At 40.2% G+C, this 23,731-nt stretch overlaps 1 pseudogene; it reads right to left on the bottom strand.

The window, feature by feature from the left end:
- Positions 1-15,595: 15,595 nt before the first annotated feature.
- On the bottom strand, positions 15,596-22,960 carry LOC112322417 (eukaryotic translation initiation factor 3 subunit J-like; annotated as a pseudogene).
- Between the last annotated feature and the right edge of the window lie 771 nt (positions 22,961-23,731).

The raw sequence follows: 23,731 nt of genomic DNA on the forward strand, positions 1-23,731 counted from the left end.
ACTTGGCTGGGTATGTTGGGAATCATTCCCCAATGCAAAAGATTACCAGTTCAATTCCCAGTCAGGGCACATGTCTAGGCTGCAGGCCAGGTCCCTGGTTGGGGTGTGAGAGAGGCAAACAATTGATGTTTCTCTCCCTCTCTTTCTCCCTCCACTCCCCACGTTCTGAAAAGTAAATAAATAAAATGTTTTTTCAATTATTTTTTTAAAAAGAAGAATGATGGGAGAGAAAAAGAGGAGGACAAGAAAGAAAGTCTCATCAAAATGGCATTTGCTATTAAAAGAACTTTTTTTAGGCTGGGATGAAATCAGTGGTGCAGTGAACTAGAAATAAAAGTCAGCTCTGCCAGGCATGCTGAACAAGCCCAACATTGTCCCCGCAGGCAGAATTGGTATTAAAAAGGACTGCAGCATCCCCCAGACTTTGGAAGAAAAGTGAGCACAGAGCAATCTCAGGCATCCTGGAAAAAGAACCTCAAAGACATTCACATCCCTCCATGCCCTCACCAGCCCCCATTGAGTCTCCCTCTGCTAAACTTCTCTGCTCTCTCTTTTTTCAACTTATATTTATTTTAAAATTAAAAATTATATAAACAGTATATGTTTCTTAAGCTTGGTTATATAGTTTTTCATTTCATTCAGATAGAATTGATATATAACATTGTATAAGTTTTGGGTGTACAACATAATGATTTTATATATATAAATGATCAGCACCATAAATTAACTTTCATTACCTCACATAGTTACAATTTTTTTCTTGCAATGAGAACTTTTAAGATCTACCCTCTTAGCAACTTTCGAATATACAGTACAGTATTTGTGAACCATAGACACCATGCTGTACATTACCTCTCCAGAACTTATTCACCTTGTAACTGGAAATTTGTGCTTCTTAACCACCTTAACCCACTCCTCTCTCTTATACTTGACTGCCTCCCTTCTAACTTCCACTACCAGCATCTCAGCTGTCCAAATATTGCCTCCTCACCTTTGAGCACCTCTCCCCAGGCTGAGAACCCTGCTTCCTCAAATTTATTGTCCTAATGACAGCATTTGGCCTTCCGAAGAGACTGGTCACAACAAACCACCCATATTTTGTAAGATTGTTTAAAATATTTTTATTGTTATTCCAGTACAGTTGTTTCCATTTTCAGCCCACCATGCCCCACTGCCCAAATCATCCCCACCTCCCACCCTTGACCCTATCCCCTTTGGCTTTGTCCATGTGTCCTTTACACATGTTCCTTGATTGCCCTTCCCCTATTATCCCTCACCCTGCTCCTCTCCAGTTACTGACAGTTTGTTCTTTATTTCAATATCTCTGGTTGTATTTTGCTTTCTTGTCTGTTTTGGTGATTAGGTTCCACTTATAAGTGAGATCATACAGTATATGTCTTTCACCACCTGGATTGTTTTTCACTTAGCATAATGCTCTCCAGTTCCATCCATGCTGGCACAAAGGGTAGGAGCTCCTTCTTTCCTCCTACTGTGTAGTATTCCATTGTGTAAATGTACCACAGTTTTTGATCCACTCATTTACTGATGGGCACTTAAGTTGCTTCCAGCACTTGGCTATTGTAAATTGTGCTGCTATGAACATCAGGGTGCATATGTCCTTTTGCATTGGTGTTTCAGGATGCTTAGGGTATAATCCCAACAGTGGTATTAGTGGGTCAAAAGGCAGTTCCATTTTTAGTTTTCTCAGGAAATCCCGCACTGTTTTCCACAGTGCCTACACCAGTCTGCATTCCCACAATGCATTAGGGTTCCCTTTTCTCCACAATCTCTCCAACACTTGTTGTTTGTTGATTTGTTTATGATGACCATTCTCACTGTTGTCAAATGGTATCTCAATGTGGTTTTAATTTGCATCTCTCTGATGGCTAGTGATGCCGACTATCTCTTCATATGTCTCTGGGCCTCTGTATGTCCCCCTTGGAGAAGTGTCTGTTCAGGTCCTTTGCCCATTTTTTAATTGGGTTGTTTGTCTTCCTGGAGTGGAGTCTGGTGAGTTCTTAATATATTTTGGAGATCAAACCATTGTCCGAGGAATCATTGGCAAATATGTTTTCCCATATGCTTGGTTCTCTTTACATTTTAATGCTGTTTTCTTTAGAGGTGCAGAAGCTTTTTATTTTGATGACATGCCATTTGTTTATTCTTTCCTTTATGTCCCTTGCTCTATGGAACATATCACTGAAAATATTGCTGCGTGGAATATCTCAGGTTTTCTTGCCCATGTTCTCTTCCAGGACTTTCATGGTGTCACAACTTATATTTAAGTCTTTTATCCACCATGAATTTATTTTTGTATATGGTGTAAGTTGGTGATTGAGTTTCATTTTTTTGCACGTAGCTGCCCAGATCCCCCAAAGCCATTTGTTGAAGAGGCTATTTTTACTCCACTCTATGCTTCTGCCCCCTTTGTCAAATATTACTTGACCACAGAGACTTCAGTTTATTTCTGGGCTCTCTATTCTGTTTCATTGGTCTATGGGTCTGTTCTTATACCAGTACCAGACTGTTTTGATTACCGTGGCCTTGTAATATAGTTTGATCCCAGGTATTGTGATCCCACCTGCTTTGTTCTTCTTTCTCAAATTTCCTGTAGCTATTCAGGGTCATTTATGGTTCCATATAAATTGTTGAAATGTTTGTTCTATGTCTGGGAAAATATCACTGGTATTTTAATAAGTATTGAGTTAAATCTATAAAGTGATTTGGATAGAATGGACATTTTGATGATGTTAATTCTTCCAATCCTAGAACACAGTATATTCTTCCATTTATTTGTATCTTCCTTAATTTCTTTCTTCAGTGTTGTGTAGTTGAGTACAGGTCTTTCACCTCCTGGGGAGGGTTTATTCCTAGATATCTTATTTTTCCAGTTGGTATAGCAAATGGGATTTTTTTCTGGATTTCTGATCCTGATCTTTCATTGTTGGTGTATAAAAAGGCCTTTGATTTCTGAATATTGACTTTCAACCATGCTGCTTTGCGAAATTCGCCTATTAGGTCGCATAGTGTTGGGTGGAGTCTATAAGGTTTTCTATGTACTCTATCATATCCTCTGCAAACAGTGACAGTTTCATTTCCTCCTTTCCAATTTGGATGCCTTTTATTGCTTTTTCTTGTCTGATTGCTGTGGCTAGGACTTCCAATACTATGTTGAATAGGAGTGGTGAGACAGGGCATCCTTGTCTTGTTCCTGATCTTAGTGGGAAAGCTCTAAGTTTTTGTCCATTGAGTATGATGTTGGCTGTAGGTCTCTCATATATGGCCTTTCTCATGTTGTGAAATGCACCCTCTACTCCCACTTTGCTGAGTGTTTTTATCATAAATGGATGCTGTATCTTATCGAATGCTTTTTCCACTTCTATTGACATATCATGTGATTTTCATCTTTCCTTTTGTTTATGTGATGTATTATGTTTACTGATTTGCAAATGTTGTACCATCCTTGCATCCCTGGGATGAATCACACTCCGTCATGGTATATGATCTTTTCATGTGTTGCTGGATGTGGTTTGCCAATATCGCTGATGAACACATGAACATAGTATCTATGTTCATCAGCGATACTGACCTGTAGTTTTCTTTCTTTGTTGTGTCTTTATCTGGTTTTAGAATTAGGATGATGCTGGCTTCATAAAAGAGTTTGCGAGTCTTCCCTACTCTTGGTTTTCTTGGAATAGTCTTAGAAGGATAGGGGTTAGTTCTTCCTTAAAAGTTTTGTAAAATTCTCCTGTAAAACCATCCAGGCCATGGCTTTTGTTTAACAGGAGATTTTTGATTACTGCTTTGATCTCCTCAGCTGTTATTGGTCGCTTCAGGCTTTCTACTTCTACTTCATTCACTTTTGGGAGATTATATTTTTCTAGAAATTTGTCCATTTCACCTGCCTTCAAATTTCTTGGCATATAGTTGTTTGCCATAATTTCTTACAATTCTTTTGTATCTCTGTGGTATCAGTTGCAATCTCTCTTTCATTTCTAATTTTATTTATTTGAGTCTTCTCTCTTTTTTTCTTGATGAGTCTGCTTAGAGGATTGTCAGTTTTGTTTATCTTTTCAAAGAACAAGTTCCTGGATTTATTGTTTAGATTGTTGTTTTAGTATATGTCATTTAATTCTGCTCTGATCTTGGTTATTTTCTTCCTTCTACTTGCTTTGGGCTCTGTTTGTTGTTGTTCCTCCAGTTCTTGTAGATGTAGGGTTAGGTTGTTTATTTGAAATGTTTCTATCATTTTTAGGTAGGCCTGTATGGCTATGAAATTCCCTCTGCTGTGTCCCGTAAGTTTTAGGCTGTTGTGTGTTCATTTCATTTGTTTACTTTTAAAACTTTTTAAATTTTTCCTTGATCTCTTATTAACATATTCATTGCTTAATAGCATGCTATTATATCTCCATTAATTTGAAAGTTTTTGAGTATTTTTCCTTGAGATTGGTTTCTAGTTTCAGTCCCCTGGGGTCCAAGAAAATATTTGATACAATTTCAATTTTCTTGAATTTGTTGAGGCTTGCTTTGTGTCCTATCATGTGGTCTGTCTTTGAAAATGTTCCATGGACACTTGAAAAGAAGGTGCATTTTGCTTCTTTGGGATGAAAAGCTCCATATATATCAGTTAAGTCCATTTCCTCTAGGGTATTGTTAAGTGACACAATATCATTGTTGATATTTTGTTTGGAAGACCTGTCCATTTTTGACAGTGGGATGTTAAAATCCCCTACTATAATTGTGTTGCTGTCAATATCTTTCTTGAAGTCCTTCAAGATTTTCTTTATGTATTTGGGTGCTCCTATGTTGGGTGCATATATATTTACAATGTTTATGTCTTCTTGGTGGATTCTTCCTTTGAGTATTATGAAGTGACCTCCTGCGTCTCTCTTTATGGCCTTTCTTTGGAAGTCTATTTTGTCTGATATGAGTATTGCTGCCCCTGCTTTTTTTTTCCTGTTCGTTTGCTTGGAAAATTGTTTCCAGCCGTTCACTTTCAGTCTGTGCAAGTCTTTTGTCCTGAGATGGGTCTCTTGTAGGCAGCATATGTGTGGGTCATGTTTTCTTATCCATTCAGCTATTCTATGTCTTTTGATTGGAGCATTTAATCCACTTATGTTTAAGGTTATTATCAGTAGGTAGTTATTCATTGCCATTTTTCCTACCTGTGTTCCTCTGTCTTTCTCTTTTCCTTCCTTTCCTTAAAGCAGTCCCTTTAGCATCTCTTGCAGAGCTGGTTTGGTGGAAGTGTATTCTTTTAGACTTCTTTTGTCTGGGAAATTCTTTATTTGGCCTTCTATCTTGATTGAGAGCCTTGCTGGGTAAAGTAGTCTTGGTTGCAGGCCTCTGGTTCTCATTCCTTGGAATATTTTTTGCCATTCTCTTCTGGCTTGGAGCGTTTCCATTGAGAAGTCAGTTGCTACCCTTATTGGGGCTCCCTTGTATGTTACTTCCTTTTTCTCCCTTGCTGCCTTTAACATCTTCTCTTTGTCTTGGAGATTTGCCATTTTAACTATGATGTGTCTTGCAGTGGGCCTCTTTGGGTTCCTCTTGCTTGTGACTCTCTGTGTTTCCTGGATTTGGGTGACTTTTTCTCTCCTCAGATTAGGGAAATTTTCCATCATTACTTTTTCAAGCAGGTTTTCTATCCCTTGCTCTTCTTCTTCTCCTTCTGGTATTCCTATTATACGGATATTGTTATGTTTCATGTTGTCCTGCATTTCCCTTAATCCCTCTTTGTTCTTTCTGAGCCTCTTTTCCTTTTCTTGCTCTTTCTGGGTGTTTTTTTCTACTTTATCCTCCAGCTCGCTGATCTGATCCTCTGCTTCATCAAGTCTGCTTTTCATTCCTTCTACTGTGTTCTTCAGTTCAGAAATTGTGTTCTTCATTTCCTCTTGGCCCTTGTTGATAGTTTCTATTTCCTTTTTCATGTTAATATAGTTTGCAGTGAGTTCATTGTAGTTTCCCTGTAGTTTCTGGTAGTTCTCTGTGAGCTCAGTGAGCTGGGTGAGCTTTCTGCTAACCATTGCTTTGAACTCAGTATCTGATAGTTGACTTGCCTCTATTTCATTTAGCATTCTTTCCTTTCATTTGGAATTGTTTCTTTGTCTTCCCATTGTTTGTGAGACTCTTCTTGTTAGCCTCTGCTTCTTAAATTGATCTGTTCTGAATCCCTGGGTTTATGGTAGGAATTTGTATGGTAGAATGCCAGTGGGATTCAGTGGTGATGTCTCCTTAATCTCCTGAGCTCACTGGTCTTGAGCTGATGTTTATGGGTCTAACAGGGTCTAACTCTGGTCTTTTCAGAGCTCTAGGTTTTATTGTCTCACCTGTGGGAAAATGAGAAAGAAGAAACTAAAAAAAAAAAAAAAAAAAAAGGAGGAGGGACGGAAGCAACAAGGAATGGAAAAGGAATGGAAGGAAGGAAGGGAGGAAGGAAGGAAGGAGAAATAAAAAAGATCAGAGGAAAGATAAGAAGAAGGAATTTTAACAAAAATTAAAATAAATAAATAAATAAAAGAAGGCAGGAAGAAGGAATAAAAAAAGGCAAAGGATGAAAGGAAGAAGGAATAAAAAAGGAAAGAAGGACAGAAAGGAAGAAGGTATTTAGGGAGAAAGTTGAAAAAAAAAGTCTTCTGCTGGCTTTAAACCAGTGAGGTTAGTTCTGCTGGTCTTCCTGTCTGAGAAATGGGAGGAGGTGGTTGGAGGGATTGGTTTCACTTTTCTCCCTTCCTGAGCCACACTCTTCACTGTTGTCCAGCCTGTATCCCAGTTCATCAGGGTCCTTCTGCTCCCCACTAGGCCTTTAGTTCACCAGTTGTGCTGTCCTTGAGGTGCACCAATTAGGGGCAACTCACACTCCCCCTTCTTGCTCTTTGCTGTCTTAGATGCTAGGGGCTCTCGGTGCTGCTATGGGGTAGTTCAGCCCCCTACTGGGTCAAGTCCTTCCGGGGACTGCAGTCTCCCCTAGCCCTGTAGCTCCCCTCTGCTGGGTGTTCTGCCTTTGTCCTAGAGAGCCAGTAGGCCCTGCAGGGCTCTGTGCGCAGGGGCTAGGTGGGAGTTGTTCAGAGCCAGTGCTTCAGGTGTGGTCACCTTAGGACAGCCAGGCTGTAGACTGGATTGCTCAGGGATCCCTGGGCTTTGGGCCTGTGCAACCAGGCAGCCGAGCCTCTGATCAGTGTGCACACCCACCCGAGGTTTCAGGTGTGGGCACCCAGGCCGCTGATTGGGGTACGCACCCACCCAGGCACGTTGGCCCTGTGTGCCCAGGCATCCGAGCTGCTGATCAGGGTGCGCGCCCACCCGGGGTTTCAGTTGTGGGCGCCCAGGCTGCTGATAGCGGTGCACGCCAACCGGGCTTCAGGTTTGTGCTGAGGCTGCTGATCTGGCATTCACAGTCCAGAGGCTGAGGGGGTAGACACGCAAGAGGCCATAGCTGCTGTGGAGAGTTCGCTAAACAGCCGCTGAGTGCCTCTATTTTCTCTTTTTCTTTTCGAGAAATTCCTCCTATTCAAGTTCCACCCCGCCCATCGTCCAGCAAGCATCTGGCCTCTCACACCCAGCCTGGCTCTCTCCCAAGAATCCTACAGCAGACCCTACACCACGGCTGGGAGCTTCAGCCACCCTGGTCCCCACGCTTGTCCCAGGGACCTTATTGTCCTTAAGTACTCTTCTTACCGTCTGATCTTTCAATGTCCTCTATCTTTGGTCTCTGATCTTCATATATGCTGGAATACCGTTGGCTGTTCGTTCTGTTCCTCAGATCAGCTAGGCGTTTCACTGGTGCCAAGGAAAAGTGGACTCCACTCCCACCTATCTTGCTGCCATCTTCCTATTTGCTCACCCTATGTCTTTTGATTGGAGCATTTAATCTATTTACATTTAAGGTTATTATTGATAGGTACTTATTCATTGCCATTTTACCCACTTTGTACCTGTGTTCCTCTCTCTCTCGCTCTTTTCCTTCCTCTTCTTATAGCTGTCCCTTTAGCATATCTTGCAGTGCTGGTTTGCTAGAGGTGTTTCCTTTCACCCTTCTTTTCTCTGGGAAACTCCTTATTTCACTTTCCATTTTAATTGAGAGCCTCACTGGTTAGAGTAGTCTTGGTTGCAGGCCTTTGCTTTTCAATACTTGGAATATTTTTTGCCATTCTCTCCTGGCCTGAAGTATGTCTGTTGAGAAATCAGCTGCTAGCCTTATCAGATCTCCTTTGTATGTTACTTCTGATTCCTCCTTTGCTGTTTTTAAGATTCTCTCTTTGTCTTTAAAACTTGGCATTTTAATTATGTTGTGTCTTGGAGTAGGCCTCTTTGGGTTCATCTTGATTGGGATCCTCTGTGCTTCCTGAACTTGCATGGTTTTTCCCCTCTACAGGTTAGGGAAGTTTTCTGTCATTTTTTCAAACAGGGTTTCTATCCCTTGCTCCTTTTCTTCTCCTTTTGGTATTCCTATTATTCAAATGTTGTTGTGTTTCATGTTGTCTTGCAGTTCCCATGAGCTATCTTCATATTTTTTTAGTCTTTTTTCATGCAGTTGCTCTACCTGGGTGTTTCTTTCTACCTTATCTTCCAGCTCACTAATTCAGTCCTCTGCTTCATCCAGCCTACTTGTAATTCCTTCTAGTGTGTTTTTTATTTCAGAAATTGTATTCATCATTTCTTCCTAGTTCTTGTTTATAGTTTCTATTTCCTTTTTCATGCTGTTGTAGTTCTCACTCATTTCCTTGTAGTTGTCTGTGAGTTCCTTGAGCATCCTTATAACCATTGTTTTGAATTGTATACTTTATAGTTTGCTTGCCTCCATTTCATTTATCTCTTTTAGTGGGGAGTCTTCCATTCCTTTTGATTGCAGATTTTTTCTTTGTCTCCCCATTTTAGGTGACTCCTTTTGTTTGTTTCTGCACTTCCTGATGCTCTTCTTTGCTAGGTGTCTTTGTATGGTGAACTTTTATGTAGGAGTTCTATGGGATTCAGTGATGGTGATGTGGTCTCTTTGATCTCCTTGTCTGGATATTCTAGGATTGCCCTTTCTTCTGCTTGTGTGGGCTCTCTTGTTGTTCTTTGGTTTTACCTGTTGGTGGTTCCTTTGTTGGTGGGCTCTCTCCTCCAGTGGCTTACTGGTGTTCACAACTCCCACCTAATCTTGTATGTGATCAGTGACTGGCAAGGTAAAATGGATTAAGATAGTGGGAGAGTCTTCTATCAGAGTATTTAAAGTACCAACAAGTAGAGAACAGATAGGAGATCCTTTGGAGAAGCACAGTGATAACTGTGATATTTCACCCAAGTAGCCACTTTTTATAAAAGGTTAAAAAGAGATAAGACTCTTATTAGATGGGAGAAGGAATGTGAGCTGAATCAAGAAAATGAGTGCTTATGTGAGGTTAAATGGTGAGATATAGTGAGAGTAATGGATAGAAACTAAGCATAGTGTGTGAGAGAATAGAGTTAACCACAACAGTAATAAAGCTCAGGAAGATAGTGAAATGGGCCAAGACCAGGGAGGGGTGCTGTATAGTATTTACAATAATATGGAACAATAATTATTTACAATAATACTGAAACAACAATAATATGACAAGATATATATGATCTGAGTAAAAAGAATAGAAAGTAAAAGACAAAGAGTAGTGTGTTATTGGAATACAAGTGAAGTGAAAGAAGAAAAATTAAAATGCAATATGAAAAAGAGAACAAGGAAAACCAGTCAAATGATGCAATTAAACAAATAAACAAAATGAAGAAAAGTAAACAGAAAGAAGAGAAATAAAAAGTAATAATAAAATAAAATACATAAAAATAATGAAAAATATTAATAGAAATAAACAATAAAATGCAAGTTCTATAGCATAGGAAAGTGAAATTTGTCTGTTTCTCAGTTGTTGGCATTAGCCTTGTGATCCCTCTCTGGATCTGTCTTTGGTGATAAGAATTTATTAAATAAATATTGCAATGTGTGATCATCATTAAAAAATTGAAAATAAAAATGAGCCCCCAAGATTTTTCATAGGACCAGTCCATCCAGAGATAAGGAAACAAGTGTGTAGAATCCCAGTGACCTTTGAAAGAATGCTCAGCCCATCTGTGAAGTGGTAGATTCAGGGTTCAATCCTAAGCAGTATCCTCTAGAGCTGTGTCCCTAACCACTATACAATACTGCCACTGAGGCAGAAACAGGATTAAAAAGGTTTGAGATCAAATCATAGATGATGGATCAAATGCCATTTCAGAAATTGTTATCTTGTTATATTGGCATAAGAAGTCATGGTAGATTCAGAGAAAGGTGTGATAAAGCCAGCTCTTTTACATAAGAGATGGTGGTACAAGCTTTTTAGAGGGTAATATAATATGAATTCAAAGGCCTAAAAGGGATTTCTGATCTATTGATCTCATATCAGATATTTATGTTCAGAAAATAATTGGAGAAATGTATAAAGACATATGTGTATGACTGCTCATGGCAATAATATTTTAAATAGCAAAAATGAAAAGTCTAACCCAAATTAACTGAAATGTATGCAGTCCTCTGCACATCCCAAATATTTCCATGTCTCCGGATTAGCACCTTGCATGTGCCTCAGCCTGGAATGCCTTTGCCCCACTTCTCTGCATAATAAACTCCCACTACACCTTCAAGGCCCAAGGCAAACTTCTCCTTCTCCATGAATATGTGCCTGGATCTCCTGAATTGAAATTTATTACTGCTTCTCCCTGTAGCTCCAGATTGCCTTACCAGTGAATCCAACATCTCTGCTTCATCCTCCCTTATCAGTTTTATCAGTTCCTGGTTCTCACTCAAGGCAGTTTCTGCTCTCACATGGCCTTCTGCGTCTAACTACCCCTTACCCCCATCCCATGGTGTCTGGAACATATGGGGTCCTCACTGATACTGAATTGAATTTCATGGGCATCATGATTTAGAAAGCACATTCACCTTTGATTTTTTACAATGTTAAAAAAAGCAGCAGAATAATGAAATAGCCATTAAAATTATTTTTAAAAAGAAAAGGCATACAACTGTAATTGCATAACAATAAAAAAAATTAAAAAAAAAAAGCAACAAAAGTAAATATCTTCATTCCCATTTTAGAGATAAGGAAATGGAGGCTAAGAATGGAGTTTTCCAAAGGCCACACAAACAATGAGGAATACATGCAATGATCTCAGCACAACATCAAAAATGGAGTAATGGGCTGGCATGGCCCCATAGCAGGCTTCTTAGCCACATTTACTATGGGGAGACTTTATGGCACCCAAGGGGATGAGAAGGACTGTCCTAAGGAACCAGAGCTCCTGAGATTAAGTAATTTCTCTTTCACCCATCCTAACTATCCTTTCTCCTCTCAGAACCCTTCAGGGCTGATTCCAAACCCAAATTCCTCCTCATCCCATATGTCCAGCCTCAATTTTTGAAACTGGCTTGAAGTAGCCTAACTCATTCCACAGATTCTTAAAAGCTCTCCTGTCTTCCACTTTGGGCCACTCCTTTAGCACCAACATCAGATTGTTTTCTCCAATCCCCCAACCTCATTCTGTCTCTAGCCTAACCCTGAGCTTTTATTCCCTAGCATGGCCTAAGACACCAGGAAAGCAGATCACCTTTCTCCAGGCTGAGGGATAGAGCTTGCCCTATGTCAGGCCCTCTCAAATTAGCTCCCCAAAGTGTCCCTATGTCAATATACCTTGGAGGGCTGCTCCAATGATTTTCTAAGTAAACACCAGCACCTTGTTTGAGGACATTCCAAATCACTCTGCTTCACACTGTGGAAATTAAAATATGAAAACATTTTTCACACTGCATGCAAGATGGTTTCAAGGGTCTCAAGAACTCTCCAAAGGCTTTGCCAAAACTTCCTTAAATGTCACAGTGGCCTTGGACTCTTCCACCCAACCTTTTCTCTTTCTCTCCTTCATCCAGGGTCAGACTTCCATCATGGTCTGATGGCTGACCCAGCTTTCATTGGCTCCCTCCCTATTTTCTTTCATGTAGGAAATAATACTAATAAAATGCTCACATGTTCAATTCCATCTAGTCGTCTGCTTTTGAGAAAACAGATTAACACAACTTTCCTCCTTCTTTCATACCTCACATCCAATCAGCAAACCCTGTCATCTCTCTTCAAACTATAACCAGGATCTAACACTTCTCATTTCACCAAGCTGTCATCATCTCTTACCCAGATTATGGCAACAGCCTCCTGTCTCAGTTGGCATTTTGCATTAAAGATGGCCATAAATTCATTGTGCTTTCTACCCTCTTGAATCTTGTATTGGCCTCTGACTACATTAGCTAATTGCATATAAAAGAAGTGGTTCTGAGTCAGTTCTGAATCTAGGCTTTAAGAGGACTGGCAGCTTGTGCTTCCTGCCTCTTGGAACCCAGCCTCCATGCTCTGTGGAAGACCTAATAACCCACTCAGAAGGGAATCAAAGCCCTTGACCCACAGCCCCAGTTGAGCTTCTTAACAACAGCTAGCACCAACCTGCTAGCCATATGAGTGAGCCATCTTGGAAGTGAACCCTCCCGCCCCAGCTAAACTAGCTAATGACACATGGGATGAAGATGAGCTGTAGTTGCCAAGCCTTGCCTAAATTATAAAATCATGGGCAAATAAATGAGTGTCATTGTTTTAGGGCATTAAGTTTGGCATTGTTTTTCACATAACAATAAATAACTAAAAGAGCCAGGGCCCCAACAGGAAATTGTTAGCACACAAAAGAAGTAACTGATGAGAATTTAAGTAAGGGACTATGCTTGTATAACAGGGTATAGAGCATGGGTCCCTGAAAGTAGGGGAACAACACCCACAATCCTGCCTTCAGACAGGAGAGGAGCAGGGAGAGGTGCCCACAGAGTGGAAAGTACAGCATTTGAGGTACATTACATAATAAAAGTAGATTAACAGCCAGTCCCTTCCTGATGGGAAGATCTGTGCAAGCTGAAAAATTGTGTATGGGACTGTGAGAAAGTGTACTAGCAGAGTGACACATGACATAGCCAGGGGGAAGCTCATACAACACTTGCCTGAGCTGCGAGGGGAGGGTGTGGCAGATGCCCTCCCCAGACGTCTGTTGATGTACGTCACTGGGAATTCTTGCTTTGATTAAAGATGGCAACTGAAAGAGGGTCAAAGACACTGGGGAGCTGGCAAAAATGGTGGACACTAATACACCATAGGAAGGGCCAGATGTTAGATCATGCAGGAAGTTCTGAGTCAAGCATTTAAATTAGGGTGGGCTGAGTAACTGGGGGCCACCATGAGATTGGGAGGTGTGCCTGAAGAAGACGGCAACAGAGCTGGTAGGGCTGCAGGGATCTGCCTAACCAAGCACACAGACACATGAGAGGTGCTTGGAGCTAAACTTTGACCAGGAATGCTGAGCTTCAGACTTCTGCTCTTCTGACAGTTGGTACTTTGAGTACCATATTCTGAAACTTGGTCTGGCTTGGCTTGCAGAAGGAGGCAAGGCTATTTGTTTTCAGGTGTTTTAAAAGGCAATGGGTCTTAGTGGAAAAAAAACTGCCATTATTCTAAATCTGTGTAACCTTTAAATAAATAACCCCTTTCCTTTTTCACCAAACTCTTGCCTTTGTAGTCATGCTTCTTGATGGCAGGCAATCAAACCCCACAGCTGTTCCAGAATACTATTGACTGCTTCTGTAACACTTGCAAAGATGTGACCATGGTGAAGGGATGATGAAATATCAGGGACTCACATAAAGGAGATGTCATGTCCACTTCGAGGCCTAAAGGAGCAACAGAAGAAAGCAATTACCAGGATCCCAAAGACTAGCTATAGGGGGACACTACTATGTGATGGGAGTTGTGGCCCTAGGTAGAGGGACATAGCTGACCTGCAATAACTCAACAGGGAGAGAACCAGAGGAATAAATAGAATAAATGCCTTGATCTCATTCTCCTCCCTCCCTCTCATCTCCAACTGGTCTCCATTAGCTAAATCTACTGGAAGCCAGAGAGCAAGCAGCCCACCAATACAGTCCATAAAGGTCAGCCTCCATAAAGGGTACAGAGCACAGTGGAGAATGGTGGAGAGTATATCTGAAGAACAAATGAAAGCTATCTAGCATCCAGCCTAACAGCTTTCCCTACTTTGGTCCTTAATCCTTTGCTTTTGATTTTCAACAAAGCAGCCAGAAAGATCTTGTTAAAGTTTAAGTCAAATGACATAATTTTTTTGCTCAAAACCTTCCATAATTAGTCAAAGATTTTAAAAATCGTTAAAATATCATACAAGGCCCTACATAATCTTACTACTCAAGACCTCTGAGCTCATCTCTGGGGGCTCCTGTCTCCATTTCCTGGCTCCAGCCCTTCTCCAAACATGGTAGGCACATTCTGGCCTCAGGGTATTTGCACCAGCTATTCCTTCTATCTAACATACTCTTTTCCTCATATTCAAATAACTGGATCCTTTTCTTACTTCAAATCTTTCACAAAAGTCACTTTTTCAGGGTGGTCACCCTGTCAAAAACGTAAACAACACCTCTCATCTGACACTACAGACTTCCTTTCCCTGCTTTGTTTCCATTCTTAGCACTGTTTAATATCTAAAATTACATATATTTTACTTATTTTTTCTGTATATTGAATATCTCCTTCACCGTAAAGTAAGTTCCATAAGGGTAGGGATTTTTGTCTGTTTTGTTTACTAGAATAGTACCTGGGATAATATCTGGCACATAATAAGCATTCAATAAATACTTATTTAATAAATAAAAAAAGGACACAGAAAATGGTAATGTATAATTTCAATATGTGAGTGTTAGTGTATGTGCCGGAAATTACAATAGAGTAATAAATAAAAATCTTTCAAGTATAAAGTACACTAGGATAGAAAGAAAATTCAAGTTCAAAGAGAAAAGGAAATGATGTAAAATTTCTTTCTATTAAGGAAAAGCTTGTTCGTGTGTTTTTTAAATATGTGTTAATGGGTATCAAATGGCTATGGTATTTAAATTCCACTTCTTTTTGGTTTTTAGTCCTCACAATAGTGATTTTATTAAATTATTTGCTTTATAAAGTATTGCAGATGTCATAATTGTTAACATAACAATTTACCAAACTGTAGTTAACTGGTGCAGCTTGCTGAGCATGTTTTATAAAGGAAAGAAAATGCCAAAACCCTGTTTAAAGTTTTTCCATTGCAGCCTAAGCGAACAAAAATTTGTTTCTCAGACATTCAGATCAGGCAAATAAAACAAGTAGGGTTTCCCTCCCCCATCCAAAGCACTTCATCAGTAGAATAGTCTGATTAACTAAACAGTCTGCATTCAAGAGAGTCCACAACTTGTAATGCAAAAATGGAGAGGTTTACATTCTTCAGTTTCAAAGTTGGAGGGTTTTGGTCATTTAACTTTTGAGTATCAAACTAGTGCTTTTCAGCTGCCATATCTTCACTCTGAGATAAGCAGTCTTCTTCACAATGTATGTTTAATATCCTCACACTCAATTTTAAGACAAAGCAATTTCAATACTAGGTGCGTACCACACAACCTTGCCGCAAACTGCTTTTCTTGATAAGTTATGAAGTAGTCAAGGAGGTATGGTTAAGGCCGTATTACTGAATGGTGCTGGTCAATACTACACAATATTTTGTCATGTTGCAACCCTTGCTTCCAATTTAGTGACTGCTGCTATAGAATCAGATAGCAACAATGACAACATTATTAGCTTTTTGTTTGTTCGTGTTTTTTAAACTATGATTTAGTAGCAACTGAAGTTCCCAATTTTAACCCCTTGGCAGCAAGATCCAAGTTCCCTCATTTGCACATAAGCACCTAAGCGTCAAGGGGTTAAATAACCAGCACAAAAGATACTGCACTTCTGATTGTAGCATTTGGCTGAGCTAAAAGGAAAGGAAGTTGTGCTACATGTTGAAGGGATTGTGGGGAACAGAAAGAAGACACCAGAGGAGATAAAATGTCACATGAAATCTTCATAGTCTTGTACATATCCTGCATCATAACCACCATAATCTGCCAGATCGTCTTTCATAGTGGCCTTTAATCCCCCTCCAGGAACCACACCTTTCTTCTTTTTGGGTTTGCTTTGCCTTTCTTGCTTCTGTTTCTCACTACAAAGCACAGTCAATGAATTGGTAATCTTTTTCAAGTCATCAATTTCTAATGAAATACATACATCTCGAACTAAGGCTTCCAAAACTCTGGCATAATATAGTGACGTTTCATATTATGTAATTTTATCTTATAGTAACTTTCCAAACTCTGTGAAGTCATCTCTTGAAGATGGGTTCATAGCATCTATTCCATAAATTGTATTAGTAACACCAAAAGTTTCTTTTGCTAATTTGAGGTCTGATTCTTCCTGTAATTTCTTTAGCCTCATTTTATCTGCTAATTGTTCTTCTGGCGTTAGCACTTTAGTTTCCTGAGGTTCTTCTGCTTTTTAATTTCTTCTTGCCCTTTCTTCTGTTGCCATTCTTTCTCTTTTATCTTCTCTGTTATTTTTTTATTTTCTGAAATTTTTACTTTTGGTTTCACTTCTGCTTCCTCTTTTTTTTCATCATCATCATCCCAGCTATCCTTGACACCCTCATCCTCATCCGCGCCTTCCCAGCGGTCCCCGCCCCTGGTGCCCACATCCCACATCTTCCACACCAGGTCTTCCATAGAGAACGTATTCGTGTCCCAGGAGTTGGAGTCCCCCACCACTGACGCTGCCGCTGCCTTGTCGAGCGGGGTGTGAGAGTGTGTGAGGGGAGAGCCAGCGAGGAGTTAGCGTGGCAGAGGTGAGTCACTGGATTTGCTCTGGTTGGCCAGTGCAGAGCAGGCTGGGACCGTGGCTCATATTTCACTTCTAGGTGTAATGTAAATTACAATATTTCTAATACATTGGAAATAAAATTCTTTGCAATTATTTAAGTTATGATTTAAATATTTAAAGACTTAACTTTAAATATATGAAGGGGGTTCACAGTTTCACAAAAATAATTTAGAGGATATGCAAATGAAAGAGTTTAAAGACCACTGTTTTTCTATATACGTTATTAAAAGAGCCCTGGCTTAGAATTAGAAAATATTATTTCTTATCTTGAATCTTCCACTAACTAGCTGTGTGACCTTGGAGAAGTCACTTAACCTCAGTTTTCTCATTTGTGAAGTTAAAGAATGTGAGAACATGAAATCTAAAATCATTTCTAATACTAAACCCTCTGTTCTGTGCAACCTTAAAATTGGTTTTCTGTGTATTTACAATTTTTATTTCTTCTTGAGAATCTCTTCCTGCCTTCTGCTCCTGCTCCTATGGCCACATGCCCACCCCTATCATTTGTGGGCTGGGGAATAAATACAAATAAAGGCCCCCAGACTGCAGCACACCCCCTCTTCCCTTCTCATAGGAGACTTGCATGCATGAGCATGGACAGCTCAGCCTGCACATCCAAGGTTTCTGCATTCTCCCTATACCCTCTACCCCTCACGACCCCTCTCCCCCTGAAGACAGCCACTTCTCAGGCTTGAGGGTATAGCACTGTTCTCCATTTGGGTAACTTTAAAATAATACTGTAGACTGGGTGGGTTATCAACAACAGCAATTTATTTCTCATAGTTTAGGAAGCTAGAAAGTCCAAAATCAAGGCATTGGTAGATTTAGTGCCTGGTGAGAACCTGCTTCCTGGTTCATAGATGACCATCTTTTTACTCTGTCCTCACATAGTGGAAGAGGCAAAGGCGCTATCTGGGGCCCCTTTTATATGACACTAAACCCATTCATGATTGCAGAGCTCTCATGACTTAATTACCTCCCAAAGTCTCCACCTCTAAATATATTGAGGATTAAGTTTCAACATATGAATTTGGGGTGGACACAAGCTTTTAGTCTATATCAACTGTCTACCACAGGAGGATTGATCTGGGGAAAAGGCTGATGCAGGCCCTGGCAGCAGACTCAGAGACATTTGGGCAGGGGATTGTCTGGCTCTGTGTATCTAGGCAAGGGTTCTAGATAGTCATATCCCCTTGACCCCACAGCCATTTCATCTCATAGGGAAGGATGTGCCTGGAGTAGAGTCAAAGGGAGGTTGTCTAAAGCCCAGGACCCAGGGAGGGGGTCCCAGTTGCCAAGGACTAAGATGGTTCTCTCTGGCCCTAACTTTTGTTGAATGATTGATAGTCTGTCAGGATGAATGGGTAAATATGTGGTCATAGACATACAAGGATCTACAACACAGCCAAAAAAATGATTAACTACTGATACACAGAATAACATAGATGAATCTCAGACACATTGTCAAAGAAAATAAATCAAAAACAAAAGAGTACAAATTATATGATTTCATTTATATGAAATTCTAGAACAGGCAGATTGTATATTGACAGAAAGCAGATCAGTGGTTACCTAGGGATGGGACTGGAGGTATTGACTACAAAGAGGTATGAAAAAACTTTCAGGGATGATGAGAATGCTTTGTAGCTTAATTATCATGGTGGTTTCACAGATGTATACATTTATCAAAATTTATCAAACATAAAATGACTGTATTTTATTATATGTAAATTATATACCAGTGAAGTTGATTTATGAAGAAAAACAATAAGAACAAAAGGATTGCCTAGCGGAACTAACATCTGTCAATAAGTATACATTCCACATCATGGTATGATTTCTTTTGCCCCATCATAACAGAATTTTCCTTAAATCTATACAGAAATGTTCTCAGATGAATATATATGTGTGGGTGTATGGGGGAGAGGAACTGTAACCCATTAGCCAAACTTAGAAGCTGACTCCAAACCCTCAAATTTTTTATTAACATCAGTCTATCTTCATTTTGGAATAAAAATCCATCCATGGCAAGTAGTGTAGAATGTTGCAAGCTGTTATTTCAACAGCTTTGGGTTCAAGTCCCAGACCTGCCACTTGTGAGCTGTGTGGCCTTATGGGGTAGTCATAGCAGGAGCCAGACATACAGGATTTTATTTCATCCTCACCTAAACACCATTAAATATGTGACTTTCACCATAACCATTTTTTGCACTATAAAAATGTAATGAGAAACCTAGAGGCAAGATCCCACACCTAAGAAGCCATAAGCCAGGATTTGAATCTACGTGCCTTAAACTCTGCACTACCATGCTTCCCCAGAGCAAGTTATGATTTAACTTCTGAATCTAGAGCTCCCATCTTTCTAATGCTGGAATAACACCACTTAAATTTTAGAATCACTGTGAAAACCAAATAAGATGCCTTGTGTTATTGATGTGGTCAATAAAGTTCAGCGATCTGTTATTATGGCTACAGATATGCCAGTCATTTACACCCTTTGCATTAAATACCAACATCAATACTTCCTGCTCACCTTTCTCCTGGCAGGCTCACCAGTGTAAAAAACTAGGGATTAATCCTGGAAGTTTATAACATTACTAGGAATACCATTTCAGTGACCAAACAATGTTTAGTCAACCTGAGAAAGTGCACACTACTGTGCAAGATGCTGTTTGAAGCCAATTAAAGGAATTCATCCATTCCAAGAGGCAAGATACTAAAATTTAGAGCTCCTTACTCTAAAGGACACAAGGACAAAATCAAGGGGGAGGGTAGAGGTGGGGGAGGGAGGTGGGACTGGCTGGGGTGGGGTGGAGGGAAGGGGAGAAAATGCAGACAATTGTAACTGAATACAAATAAATAAATAAATTTTTAAAAAATAATAAAATAAAATTTAGAGCTCTTCAGAAGAAAACTTAAGTTCAAACTTTCCATTTGAGGTTTCCCTTCTTTTGGTCCCTTATGCTTCGCAAAATACTTCTCATACAAAACCCTTCATACGTGGAAATCATCCCTGTTTAGAAGTACTAAAGTATTCTAGGGGTGGATTTTTTTTTTTTTTTGTAATACAATTGTGCTGTGTTGCTTTTTTAAAAAGGGATCCAACAACCCTGTGCCTTAACTTCATACTTGATGATTCCATGTACAGGAAAAATAAGGTTAAGATCTAGATAAGAAGCTGCGAGGTTAGAAACTCACCCACTACATGGGATTCTCTCTGCTGAGCATCACGTCATTGATATGAGATTAATAAAGTGGTTGGCAGAAGTATTCCTGGCATGGTGCCAAGCATAAGATAGAAGTTCAATGCAGGCTAGTGACTTGACCCTCTCTAAGATTTGAGTGGGAAGAATTTTTCTCAGAAACACTACTCTCTTCTTTATTGAAGCAACTGAATTAATAATGGAGGCATATACCTTAACTTCTAGGAAAACAGGACAAGCAAAATTGTAGTGGAGGTGCTACCATGTGTAGGCTTAAATGCTCACGGGTCCATCACAGGAATCAAAGTAAAGGAGGGCTTTCCTGGAGGCTAATTAACAGACAACTACAGCCATCTGAGACTTAAAAGAATAAAAACAAACCACCAGCTGTCACTGATCTTTTTCATCTCCTTTTGGAACAGTGTAGCTAAGGGAAAGATGTTTCTAACAATAGCTGCCAGTAGTCTCCAGAAAGGTTACTGAGGACAAATTCAGCTTTATGAGATATCAGATATCAGATGGAATCTGCATCCTGGGGTGCCTTCCACCCAAAAGCTCACCTCTAATGTAATAGAAGTGACTAATATCTCCTTCCCATGCAGGGCTCTGCTCAGAGAAGACTTGCCCAGGCAACCCTTTCCTGATTGACCAAGCCTACCCACAGCTTAATGTACTAGCAGAGACTTAACTCTAAGCTGGGCTACAGTCTCTTCACCAAAACTTGGAAATTGGACTCAACTGGTTCAGTAGTTAACTATGGGTAATGGACATAAGGTGATACAAACTTAGGGGCAAAGATACCATTTGGGGCTGCCATGTTTGGCCCATGTGGTCAGAGATGCAGAAAAGGCCATTCAACATGAAACACAGAAGAATTCTGCAGAGCCACAGGGAGAAGCAGGGAGAAGAAGCACAGAAACCCGGAGAAAGAAGAGGACAGGATTTTGGATGTCCCTCATGTAACTCTGCTGCATTCACTCCTTTTTGACTCAGGCTGACTTGAGTCATATACAACACCCCTTTTGTCAATTCCAGATATTCTAACCCTTAAGGCTTCATTTCTTTAGTTTAAATGTTATACAACTGATGCCCAGTGGGGGAAAAAAACCACGATAAATACTATTATTGGTCACCAGTACCTTCTTGTAAATAACTTTGTCAGAATCTTTCCCAAAGATAAGTTCTGATATGGAAGTTAGTGAGGATACTCCAAGGATGGCCCCTTGAATGGGCAAAATGCCCTCCAACCAAGAGATAGACAGTACAGGAATAATGTAGACCAACCAACCCAGCCACCCTCTCCAATTGATTGCCAAACCCAGTCTAACGCCCACTGCTGCTTGGCTGTCCTGTCAGCCTTCCCTCCATTCTCTCTTACCCCAGTCCTCTTCCCCCTCCTCTCTCATTTGGACTTTACTTCAGCCTTATAATTGGCTTCCCCAGCCTTGCCCACTCCACCCCATTCTCCTCATTGCCAATGTGTTTCCTCAGTTTGTTTATTCCTTTATTGACTATACCCTCCATTAGGATATCTACTCACAAGAGCCAGGACCTTATCTGTCTTAGTCACCAATCAGATTTAACTGTTCCTAAAGCAGAGTTTACAACTTGCTGCCCTGCATTCTTGCCACTCTTTTATAATGTTTCCTGTGGTTTGGCCTGGTTTTATGCATGTTGATTTTACCTTTCCCATATGCTCTAGAAGCTTTGCAAGGCCATGGGCAGTGACTGATTCATCTTTGAGGCCCCAGTCCTGTGGAGAGTCAGATCTTTAAGAATGCTGGCTGGATGGAAGAATTGGATGGACGGATAGAAGAATAGAGGGAGAGAGTGAACGAATGTCATGGCCAGAGGAGACACTTTCCATTACTATGGTTGTATAATAACAACTCCAGAACTTATTGCATAAAATAATAATTATGTTAAGCCCACAGGAATTTAGAAGGAGAATTTGTGTCACTTGGGATCTGTCATGTGGCTTCAAGCAGATGGAAGCTAAAGTTGCAGTCATCTGAAGGCTAGACTGGGCTGGACATCCATGATGGCCATTCACATGGTTGACAATTGATATTGGCTGTCTGAAGGAAGCTCAGCTGAGACTCCACTATAACACTTATGCGTGGCCCCTGGATGTGGTTTGCCCTTCATCACAGTAAGGCCTCCATAGTGTAGCCAAACTTCTTACATAGGGACTTGTAGCTCCAACACAAGTGTCCTAGAAAACAAGAGAGAAGCTGCATTGCTTTTTAGGACCCAGCATCAGAAGTTGCACAGCATTACTCCCGCCATGCTCTCTCTATTGATTGAAGCAGTCACAAGTCTACCAAATTCAAGGCAAGGGAACATAGACCCCACCTCTCAATAAAGGATGTCAAAGAGTATTGGAACCACTTGTTAAACTGCCTCAGTACCTTATGACTCTTCTAGTCCACCCATTTTTTTATGGTAGAGGAAATAAAGTTTCAAATAATTTACATAGCTTATTCATGGTCATACCAGTGAGTGACAGAGCTAAGGCTAAAACAAAAGTCCCTTCACTAAAGCCAGTCAGTCTCCATGTACTTCATTATTTTGGGGAGACCTCCATTAGTTAAAGTGTTCTCACTTTTAAGCAACGCAAACCAACTTTGACAAAATCAACAACAACAAGAAAAGGCACAGTTAAATTTAATTTAAAAAATACTTATCTTACAGAATCCAATGAATCATTAGCTGGCCAGATGAGGCAAACCCAGAACACTTCCAGAGCCCTCAGGAGAAGGCATTCACCAAGTTTCACCCTAAAGAGCTGTGATTGGCAGGGATTTGGTGCCAACACCTCTCCAGTGCTGTATTTCTCTGTTCTAAGGCCCAATTTCCAAGACAGAGAGACACTCACCTACCCCTATGGGGTTGGGTTTCTACCTCACCATCAGCCATGGCCAGGGGTACAAGGTAGCAGAGTACAGACATGGTCAATGAAGGCCTTCCTGAGTTTCATGACATGTCCAGGAAAAGGCTGCTCAGCCTGAATGATCCTAAAGCTACTGTGAGTCTGACTGAGTATCTTCTCAGCAGAGGAAATCCACTGAGACATGTGACCCACAGGATTTAAAAAATGCATCTTCGTCCTTATTGATAATGGAGATATAGTCTTGACAGACACCATTCAAAGAACAAGAAGGTCATCTTATGTCCCTAGTGACCGCTGGACTATAATTTTTGAGGTATAAATGGTTAAGGATCATTAAATGTGTCTCAAACTCCCTAAGTACCAGTAGTTCTTGCTTTCAGTCCAAGTACATGGGATTTGAGATTCCACAGCTCAAAGCAATGCAAGATACAGAGAAACAAAAACAAATTTAATCAAGGCAGTATGGGATTTTGTAAGACATGTGGGAGCTTTGCTCTCATAAATCAGTGTTCCTTAAGCAATGTCATGCCATACTATGTTGAGATCACTTTAGATGTGAGCTATAAAGAATCTTATTTTTATTAATAATAGATTAAGCAGCAAAGTTTAAGAAGTTTCTTAAAGAAAAAGAATATCTGTGAACATATATAATCCCCTATAATAATACCAGGGCACACATTTATATATTTTCTCTAGATGGAGAGAAAGTGGTGGTGTTAGAGACCCCATATAACCCTGGGAAAGCCTAGGGAATGTGTCACACATGTGACTGTTTTCTGACATCATTGTCTTGGTAGAGAAAACTGAAAAACAGCTGACAAAAGTGTTGT

This window comes from Desmodus rotundus, chromosome X (assembly GCF_022682495.2).
Source record: "Desmodus rotundus isolate HL8 chromosome X, HLdesRot8A.1, whole genome shotgun sequence".
In the NCBI taxonomy this organism is placed as follows: Eukaryota; Metazoa; Chordata; class Mammalia; order Chiroptera; family Phyllostomidae; genus Desmodus; species Desmodus rotundus.